The sequence below is a fragment of the Myotis brandtii genome, unplaced genomic scaffold (assembly GCF_000412655.1).
Source record: "Myotis brandtii unplaced genomic scaffold, ASM41265v1 scaffold1094, whole genome shotgun sequence".
Lineage (NCBI taxonomy): Eukaryota > Metazoa > Chordata > Mammalia > Chiroptera > Vespertilionidae > Myotis > Myotis brandtii.
This window is the reverse complement of record NW_005353728.1, coordinates 13,648-22,553: the sequence shown is the minus strand read 5'-3', so window position 1 is coordinate 22,553 and position 8,906 is coordinate 13,648. Positions and strand designations below refer to the sequence as shown.

Sequence of the window (8,906 nt, the reverse complement as noted above, 5' to 3'; positions counted from 1 at the left end):
GGAAGGAAGGAAGGAGGGAGGGAGGGAGGGAGGGAGGGAAGGAAGGAAGGAAGGAAGGAAGGAAGGAAGGTGCGGAGGAGGTTTAGGCCGAAGCAAAGGTTTGTGGTGCAGAAGGTCTGTGTTTGTGGCGTGATTGTGTATTTGGATTCGGTGAGTCGTGTTGTTGAGATCCGCCAGAGGGTCCGTTTGCCTCCATGCAACCCCCATTTCCCTGAGTGTTCCATGTGCATGTGGTTGAGATGGTTGCGTGGCTTTGTTGTGGTTGTGTGTTTTTCATGGTTCTTGTATGTATTTGCAGCAGAATGGTTGTCTGAAATAGGTTTGGTGTTAAGATTGTTTGGTCGAGTGTGTGGTTTGTGTTTGTTGGTTGAAGGAGATTTCCTTGTCATGCATGTGTGAAGCTTAAAGCAGTGGCCCAGAGGTGTTCCTGTTTGCTGTGAGGAGGGCAGAGGCGCTGTGGGGGTGGAGGTGAGAGGCGGGGCTGTGTTTGAAGCAGTTGTCCAGTGTGCTTCCAAGGCCAAGCTGTGGTATTTCGTGTGATGAGAAGGTCTGTGATGAGAGCCGTGAGGCGGATGTCAGTGCAAGTTGGAGTATGCAAGTGGTAGGGCGTGTTGGTGAGAGGTGAGGTTTGGTGTGGGGCTCTGTGCGGGGGCTATGAGGTGAGCTTGTGGTGTTTTTCGGTCCCGCCAGGCTGTGAGCGATGAGGCCATGAGAGAGAGGTGTTGGTCAAGTCGTTTGTTTTGAAGTGATTTGTATGCCTTTCCGTTTGTAAGTAGTTGAGTGTTGTGTGGCACGGTCCCTATGGCAGGTGTGAGGTGGCCCAGAAAAGCGGCGAAGAGAACCAAGAGAACTGGGTGAATCAGAAAGAAAAGGAGAAGTTTCTTTGCGTTGTCGGGCGAGCCCCACTGGTCCCAAAGGTGGGGCGAGTGAATTTCGTGCCTCCAGGGAGGGAGGTAGGGAGGGAGGGAGGGAGGGAGGGAGGGGCATCTTTTTATTGAGGTGTTTGGTGAGGGCGGGGGGCCCGAGCTGAGGAAGTCTCAGCCGCAGGGGGTGAGCGGGGTATTGAGAAAGAAGTTAGTATGTGTGTGGATTCAGACAGAAGAAGCCGGTATCTGTGTCTGGCATGTTGGTCTGTGAGACATTCCAGGGGAAGTCCATTGTCTCATGACATGTTTGCATGTATCTGACCCTGGGCTCTCTCCGACGTAACAGTTGGCAGTGGCAAGTGTGTCCCTGCTTGCTGATGCTGTAGGCGAGAGAGACAGAGGTGTTGTGTGAAGATGTCCTTTCTTTGAGTGCATTTTGCTTGGTAAGCGTTTAGTATTGTCCGGGAAGAAAGTGAGTCCCATCTGTGTGTGGTGTGTGTGTTAGGTCGGAGAGAGCCCAGATCGGATACATGCAGACATGTCACGAGATAATGGACTCCCCTCCCCCTGGCATTTCTGGCAGATCAGCATGCCAGACACAGATACTGGCTTCTCCCTGAATCCCCAGCAATCCCCATACCGATACTGACTCATTCCTGAATACCTGGCTGACCCCCCTGCAGCTGAAACTTCCTGAACTGAATACCTCAGGTCATGTCCCCGCCCCTCACCCAACCGCAGTATAAAAACAGCGCCCCCTCCCTGTTGGTGTGAATCCACGTGCCCTGTCTTTGGGGGTACGTGGGTCTCCCGGGGACGCAGAATAAACTTTCCTTTCCTTTCTTTTCTGATTCACTGGACTCTCTATTTGTTGCGCCGCCTCCTGAGGCATCTAACCTAACAGTGTGATTTTGTTGTGCAGCCAGTGTCGTGTGGAGTTGAGTAGAAGGCATCCGTTTCCAAAGCCCAAGAGAAGAGGGCATTGGAGATGTTGGCCAGAAATGTGTTTGCAAGGCGTTGTTTGGCAGCGCTGGGGTTCCCTAGGGCCGAAGGTGGATGGATCGGTGGATGGGCCATTGTTGAGGGGATGAGGGTGGAGGTGTGTGGCTCCCTGCAGGCATGGCCATGTGGGTTTGTGGAACGGGCAGGTGATGGTGGTGTGTGGTGGAAGTGGTGTCTGTTTGGATGTGATTAGGTTTGCCATGGGGAGGAACGGTGAGGTTTTTTGTTTGGTGAGGGAGGCGTCTGTTGTTTCGGGCCTCGTTTTTGTGGAGGTGTGTGTTCAGAGGGTGCAGCGCTCGCGTGGGTTGTGTGGGACGGAGCCTGTCCGGTGGGACGAGGTGCGTGTGGGCCGGGAGAGAGGGCTGAGTGTGGTGCGTGGCTGTGAGGCCCGATGGCAGGGACGTTTGTGAGGAGCCAAGGCAGGTGAGATGGTTGGTTGTTGAGTGATGTCAGGAAGCTGAAGGTTGTGTGGCGTGTCGCCAGGACAGGCGGTGTGTGTGTCCCAGGGCCGGTGAACGGTAGCCTGTGGTCCACTCGGGGTAGGGTGTGGTGAGAGGCGTCCGTTTTCTTTGGAGCCTAGATGAAGACGGGCAGGTGTGGTGGGGCAAGGGAGATGTGACCGTGTAGGAGTGAGGAGGCGTGTGTCCCAGGCGCTGAAGCTGTTTGGGAGTAGCAGGTGATGCATTGTGTTGTTTGTGAGGCTGAGAGGCCATGTCCCCTGAGAGTGCAGGTTGTGTGTAGGGATCCCAGTGGGTCCGTGTCCTGATGAGGAAAGGGAGGCCCTGCGAGGCGGTTGTTGTCCCCAAGGTTGAGGGATAGGTGCAGTTTTGCTGGATGGAGACATGGCGTTGGTCCCCGTTTTTCCAGAAGTGGGTTTTGAGGTGATTTGTGTGTGGGCAGTCATTTTGCTGAAGGGCAGTGTTGAGTTTGGGTGAGCCGATTGGAATGTGTCCCCTCCGGGTATGCGCACACAAGTCTCCGCCCCGCAAAGTTCCGCCGAAAAGTTCCCGGCGCTGCCAATCCCGCCCAAAGTGCTTTAAAAGCCGGCGACTCCCCTGACTGGTTTTTGTAGGCATTGCAGCTGAGCCACGCTTTGTGCGGCTGATGGGATGGATGTTGAATGCCTGAGCCGTGTGTCGTCGTGCGTTGTTCGTGGGGCAAGCGACCCACCCGTTGTCGGCTGAGGTAAGTGGTTGAGTTGTGTGGTGATTTTGTTGTCCTGTTGGTGTGGGAGCGGGTGTATGTGTTGTTTTTGGGTGCTTCGTTGTGCAGGCGGTGGCGTTTTTGGAGTGTGGTTTGAGTGGGTGGTGAGGGAGAGGTGTGTTTGGACGTGTGTCTTTTGTGGGTGTGTGGTGGAGCATGTAGGTGGGCTGTGCGTGCCGTGTTGGTGTCGAAGTGTGTTTCTGAGCCGACCAGGGTGTTGTTTGGCATGTGAGCCTGTGGCCATGGGTCCTCCGTTGCGCGTGTGCAAGTGTCCTTAACCTAGTAGAATTGTAAGAGCGCGTGATGATCGCTTTCTTTTTTTTTTAAATATGTTTTATTGATTTTTTCCATAGAGGAAGGGAGAGAGATAGAGAGTTAGAAACATCGATGAGAGAGAAACATCGATCAGCTGCCTCCTGCACTTCCCCTACTGGGGATGTGCCCGCAACACAGGTACATGCCGTTGACCGGAATCGAACCTGGGACCTTTTAGTCTGCAGGGAACCTGGGATCCTTCAGTCCGCAGGGAACCTGGGACCCTTTAGTTCGCAGGGAACCTGGGACCCTTCAGTCCGCAGGCCGACGCTCTATCCACTGAGCCAAACCGGTTTCGGCAATGATCGTTTTCTAAAAGGTCTTTCAGACTTTGTTTTTTCCCCTCCCTCAGTTTTCCGTCCCTCTGTGCCTTCATCTGTGCCTGTGCTTCCAAGATGTTCCGTGTGAGAAGGTTGCGGGAAGGCCGATGTCCCCGCTGGCTGTTGGCTGTGATGGCAGAGGCCAGGTGGGTGCCATGGCAGTGTCTTTGGTGCCGTAGGTTTTGATGGGGGAAGGAGGAAGGGAGGGAGGGAGGGAGGGAGGAAGGAAGGGGAGCAGAGAAAGAAAGATGGATGTGAGAGATTGTTGAATTGTCATTGTGAATTTTCTAGAGTTGTGTTGAGTGTTGTATGTGTTTGTTTTTCATGGTTGTAGGTGGGAGCCCTCGTTCTGATGTAGGTCGTGTGTGTTTGTGTGAGTGTGTGTGGGGTCCTCCCGGCATGGTGGGTGTGGGGACTATGGGTGTTGGTGTGTTTGTGCCGTGATCCTTGGTGATGTGGGATTTTGATGGTCGTCGTCTGGTCCCATTGTTTGCACAGTAGTCGTGTGGGCAGGTGTTGGAGGGAGCCATGGCGGACCGGTGGAGGTGGTGGTGAGTTGTGAGAGCCCTGTGCCAGGTGCCGTGCAGGCGTGTGAGGGCCCCCCCCGCCGCCAACAGTGTTTGTGGTGTGGTTTGGGTTCCTTCCCACTGTGTGTGGTGAAGGCTGTCGGAGGAGAAATGTTTTTCGCTTCCTTTTTTCAGGGCAAGTCATGTATGGAAGCTGGAAGTTCCGGTTTTGCTATCCAGGCGAGGTCGTTGCTCTTTGGAGCTTCCCTTTGCAGTTTTCGTCCTTGGGTGGATGTGTTTCTGCCGTGAGCAGGTAAGAAGGTGTTGTGCTTGAGAAGGGTGAGCGTCGGTTCAAGTGACATGAGGTTCCGAGAGCAGGAGCGTTTGCTGAGATGGCCATGTCGTGTTGTAGAGGAGTTGAGCGCCATGGTATTGTTATGGAGCCACATTTGCCAGAATCAGACCACCGACTCCCATGAGGTCTTCAAGAGCAAGCGAGGATTTATCGAGTTGGCCAGCGAGTATAGTGACAGCACCCTGCCGAAGCAGAGGCTGAAGTGCAGTGCTGACTCTAGGAGTTGTATTTTATAAGCCAATTGTGTGGAGGCCCAGAGAAAAATGTGTCTTTGAAGTTCTGGGCCTCCACTACGGAGGAAACTGTGTGTTTATACTTTTTGCAGTCCTTTGTCTTCCCAATTTGGAATGAGACTTCCGGGCCTTCGGAGAAAGAAGGCCTCTGTGCCGGGAAGGGGCCAGGAGAGCCTATCTGAAGGCCTGGCCCGATGTGAGTCCCTTCCTATGCGTGTGTTTCAGGAACCTACAGCACAGCATGACCCGTCTGCCAAAGCGCCAGATAGGCAGCCCACCCAGCACAGTATGTGTGGCAGGATTTTAGCGAGCGAGCATGCGAAAGAGTGACAGGTGAGCCCATGAGGATGTGTTTTGTGTTTTTGTGAGAAAGGCTGCGTCCTGTCGTGTTGTTGAGTGATTCCCATTCTGTGTACGTGTTTGTGGATGTGCATGTGTCCCATGTGGACCTGCTCAAGTCTTGCCGTTCCTTTTTGTAGGTGAAAAGGAAGCAGGTACGTGTTTGCATTGGATGGCTCAGAGCAGGAGGTTTCCATGGCGGTTTGTTTTGAGTCTGTGCCGCTGGTGCCGGTGCGTTGCGTGCGGTGCTGAATGGGATCCCGTGTGTGGAGTGTTGTAGGGGATGGAGAGGGTGGGTCATGGAGGACCCTGTCGTCCCCTGAAGTTTTGCCATATGCCGTGAAAGTTGGGAATTCTGGACGTTGGCTTTGTGTTTGTTGAGTTGGGACAGATAGATAGGATTCCTGTGTGTGTGTGTGTGTGTGTGTGTGTGTGTGTGTGTGTGACTGATGTTTCCTGTGTTGGCACTGATGTTGTGTGATATGGTGCAGTCATGTAGTATTTGTGAGGAAGACTCGAATGTTGCGCTTGGATCCCTTCGGTTCCTCTCTGTTGAGCTGGTTCATGGGGATGCTGGTGTGTGTTTTGATCTTTGCTGAGTGTGGTCAAGCCTAAGTGTGTCGTGCACCTCCTGGGTGAGTGTGGGTTCCTTGATTGCTGGGAGGTTGTGTGTTCCTGTGTGCTAGGCATAGGCGGTGTTTTGTGTCCTTTGTTCCCTGGGTCATGAGAGGTGTAGGAAGTGGATGTTATTTGGAAGTGAAAGGAAACATTCATGTTCTGTGGCACGCCAATGTGCAGGAAAGCGCTGCCTGGATGGGTTGTCTTTTCAGTGGAGCCTCCGTGTGCCCGTGTTGCCTGTGAGTCGTTGGTCCCCTGCAGCGGATGTAGGGTGGCACGGAACAGGAGCGTTTGGCCTGTTGCCTTTGGCAGTATTTTGGAAGCACAGGCCAGTGTCTGACATGAGGTGTGTATGCGGGTCATCGCAAGCGAGTTTTTCACGTCAGCAGTGGCTAAAGGAAGAGTATCCACACAGTACGCTGTGAATTTTCTGTCCCACCAGGGGTTGTGAAAGGCTGCCTGTTTTGCAGGGGTTCCCGTCACGTGGGGGCAAGAGGGCAAGGGAGTTTCGGATGGGAGAGGAAGGTTCCAGGACTGTGCAGGGTGTGAAAGGCCTTTGGGTAAAGCAGGCTTGGGGAGGTCCCTTGCTAGGAAGGGTTTGTGATTGTTTTTTCCGCAGAATCCTTGTTTCTTGTGGAGTGTTGGGTGGTGTTTGAGGGCAGGAGTCCCATGTTGGAGTGAGAGCCAGTATGTGATGAAGGGAGCGTCAGGCCATGTGAAGAGCGTGTTTTGTGCTTGGAGCTAGGGGAGTCACGTGAGACCATTTCTGTTGCTTGTGTTAGACATGTGTTTTTTCTCCTCGTTGTCATGCCATCTATTTCTCAAGTTTTCTGGCGGAGTGGGGTATCCACATGGGTTTCTTGTCTGTTCAGTGTTCTTTAGCCTCTGTCTTTTCTATTTAGGGAGACAAAGTCCTTTTTTGCGTGTCCTACAAGCTGTCCATGCAGGTTTTTTTGCAGAGCATGGCTTTTTTGTGCGGTTTCTTTTGAGGGGTGCCTGTCTTTCCTCCTTCTGTGGTGTGTGAAGAGTGTGCTGTCCGTGACCGTTCCCTCGTGGAAGCCGCAGCGGTGGTGGAGCTCCCAGGCTTTTGGGGGTGTGTGATGGATAGTGATGATCGTCTTTTTTAAGTGTCTGGGATGTGTGTTGCCTGGATGTCCCCGAATGAAAGAAGGTGGAACGATGTGGATGTCCTTGTTCCGATGGCTTTCTTTTTCCATGGTTTTTTCTGCCATTCATCCATGCATATTGTTTCTCAAAATGCACAGTGTGTGTCCTAAGGCAGTGTCATGCATGGGAACTCTATGGACCTTGTGTGGAATGAATTTGAAGAGGGTAATGTCCATGGAAAAGAAGGGAGGGTGAGAGGCTGAATGGAGTGGTCTGATGTTGGCAGGTTTTTCCCTGAAACTCTATTTTCTGGATTGTGTCACAGAGAGGAATGGAGAGGGAGCGGCATGGGATGCAGAGGTTGAACATGGATGATCTACCTTCCTCACAGCTTGACCTGGCGACGGCTGTGCCTACCTGAAAGGTACCCATCTGTGGCTGTCATGGAATCTGGGATATTTGATGATGCAGGCCGATGCTCTGTGCAGTGATCCAAAGCGGTGTGTGCCTATGGTAGTGTTTGAAGTGGCATGGGCATGTTTTTGAACTTGAGTGATTTAGAGATGAAGTCCAAGTGGGTTGGTTTTGGGAATTCTAAGGTAGCCAAGGATGTGTGTGAATGTTTACAGGATGGATGAGCTCTTGCTGTTCTAGAATTGTGCAGCTGAGAGAAACAGAGAACGAATAGGGGCATGGCGGATGAGTGTGTTGCGGAGGGAGGCTTTCGTGGGTCATGGCCCGAAGATGTTTTTCCCCTGTCGAGCGTGCCTCCTTGTTGATTGTGGTGGTCTGTGGCGTAAAGAGCCTTGTGGTTTAAAGGGGTGCGGTGCCCGTCCCCATGCTGCAGGTGTGATCTGTGTGCCTGTTTGTGTCCCATGCAGGAGAGGAGGCAAGATCCTCCCTAGGTGTGGTTTTCTTCCATGGACCTGTTCTTCTTTCTCTGTTGCCCTTGTGTTGTGGTGTCCAGGTGCATGGGATGCCAGTGTCATGAGCTTTGAAAGGAAAGATAGATGCTCATCTAATATGTGCGTGGTTGTATTTTTGTAAGAGCTGTTATTTGTTTCCCATGAAAAAAATAAGTCTCTATGTGAGTGCCCTGCATGTGTGGTTTTGGAGTGTGAGGAGGTCCTATTGTGCAGGAACTCATGTGAGCAGTGGCTTCCACACATGGTTTTTGTCAGATTCATGTTATTCTGATCCTGCTATGTTTTTTTTTAGGGCTGCCTGCCGTTTCCATGTGTGTGCTTCATTATTGCAATGTGTGTCAGGGCCATCCATGGGAGTTTTGTGTGTGTGTGTCCCAGCATCTGTGGATTGTATGTCCCCTGGCACCCTAGAGGAGTGGCGTGTTTTGGTTCTGTTCCTGGGTGTGCATGTCACCCTTGGAAAGTGTGTTGTTGGAGCCATGCATGGCCTCCCACAGAGGGTCCATCTGTCCAGTTGTGTGCGGTTATAGCCCCCTGCAGGGAAGCCTGTTGTTTGTTCTCACAGGATTGTCAGGCAATGGCAGAGTGTTTCTGTCATCTTTCAGAAAAAATGGAAGTAGAAGACAGCATGTCTGTGTTGCCTGGGTTCCTTTCCCGCTGTTTTGGTGTGTAGGTTTTGGATGCAGTGCTTCAGTGAGAGGTGGATCTAGAGGAGCTATGGAGAGCATGAAAGTTGAATAGAACACCCATGTTTGGAAAGGTCATGGCTTGGGGATGCAGTGTTCTTGTTGTGTTTGTGACTTGAGAAGGACATTCCTTGGTTCGGCCCAGAGTCTCTGAGGAGACCTATGAGGGAAGATGTGTAGGAGATGTCACCTTAGTAGGCAACCATCACGGGCAGATGGGTGGCAGGGATGGGGGGCTGTTGACCCTGTTAGGGAAACCTTGCCGAGACTGACATTTGGGTTTGTAGGTTTGTGTTTTTCCAAAGACTGTTGCTTAGCCTTGAAAAGCCATCGTCCCTGCTACCAGTCCAGTGTAGGCAGCCCTGGAGTGTGTTATATCATTGTAGTAAGTGAAGTCCATTCACAAGGGATCACCCTCTTGCAGAAGAGG

At 52.3% G+C, this 8,906-nt stretch overlaps 1 long non-coding RNA gene across 3 annotated transcripts in view; it reads left to right on the top strand.

The window, feature by feature from the left end:
* LOC106726880 overlaps positions 1-8,682 on the top strand; it is a 21,758-nt gene extending 13,076 nt beyond the window's left edge. Inside the window, exons 2-3 of one of the 3 annotated variants that reach the window (XR_001363005.1) lie at positions 115-120; positions 8,672-8,682. This is a non-coding gene — a long non-coding RNA (uncharacterized LOC106726880). Of the gene's footprint in view, positions 1-114; positions 121-824; positions 836-1,854; positions 1,866-8,671 lie in introns of those variants that run through there. The other 2 variants (XR_001363006.1, XR_001363008.1) reach the window with 2 other exon arrangements.
* Positions 8,683-8,906: the final 224 nt, after the last annotated feature.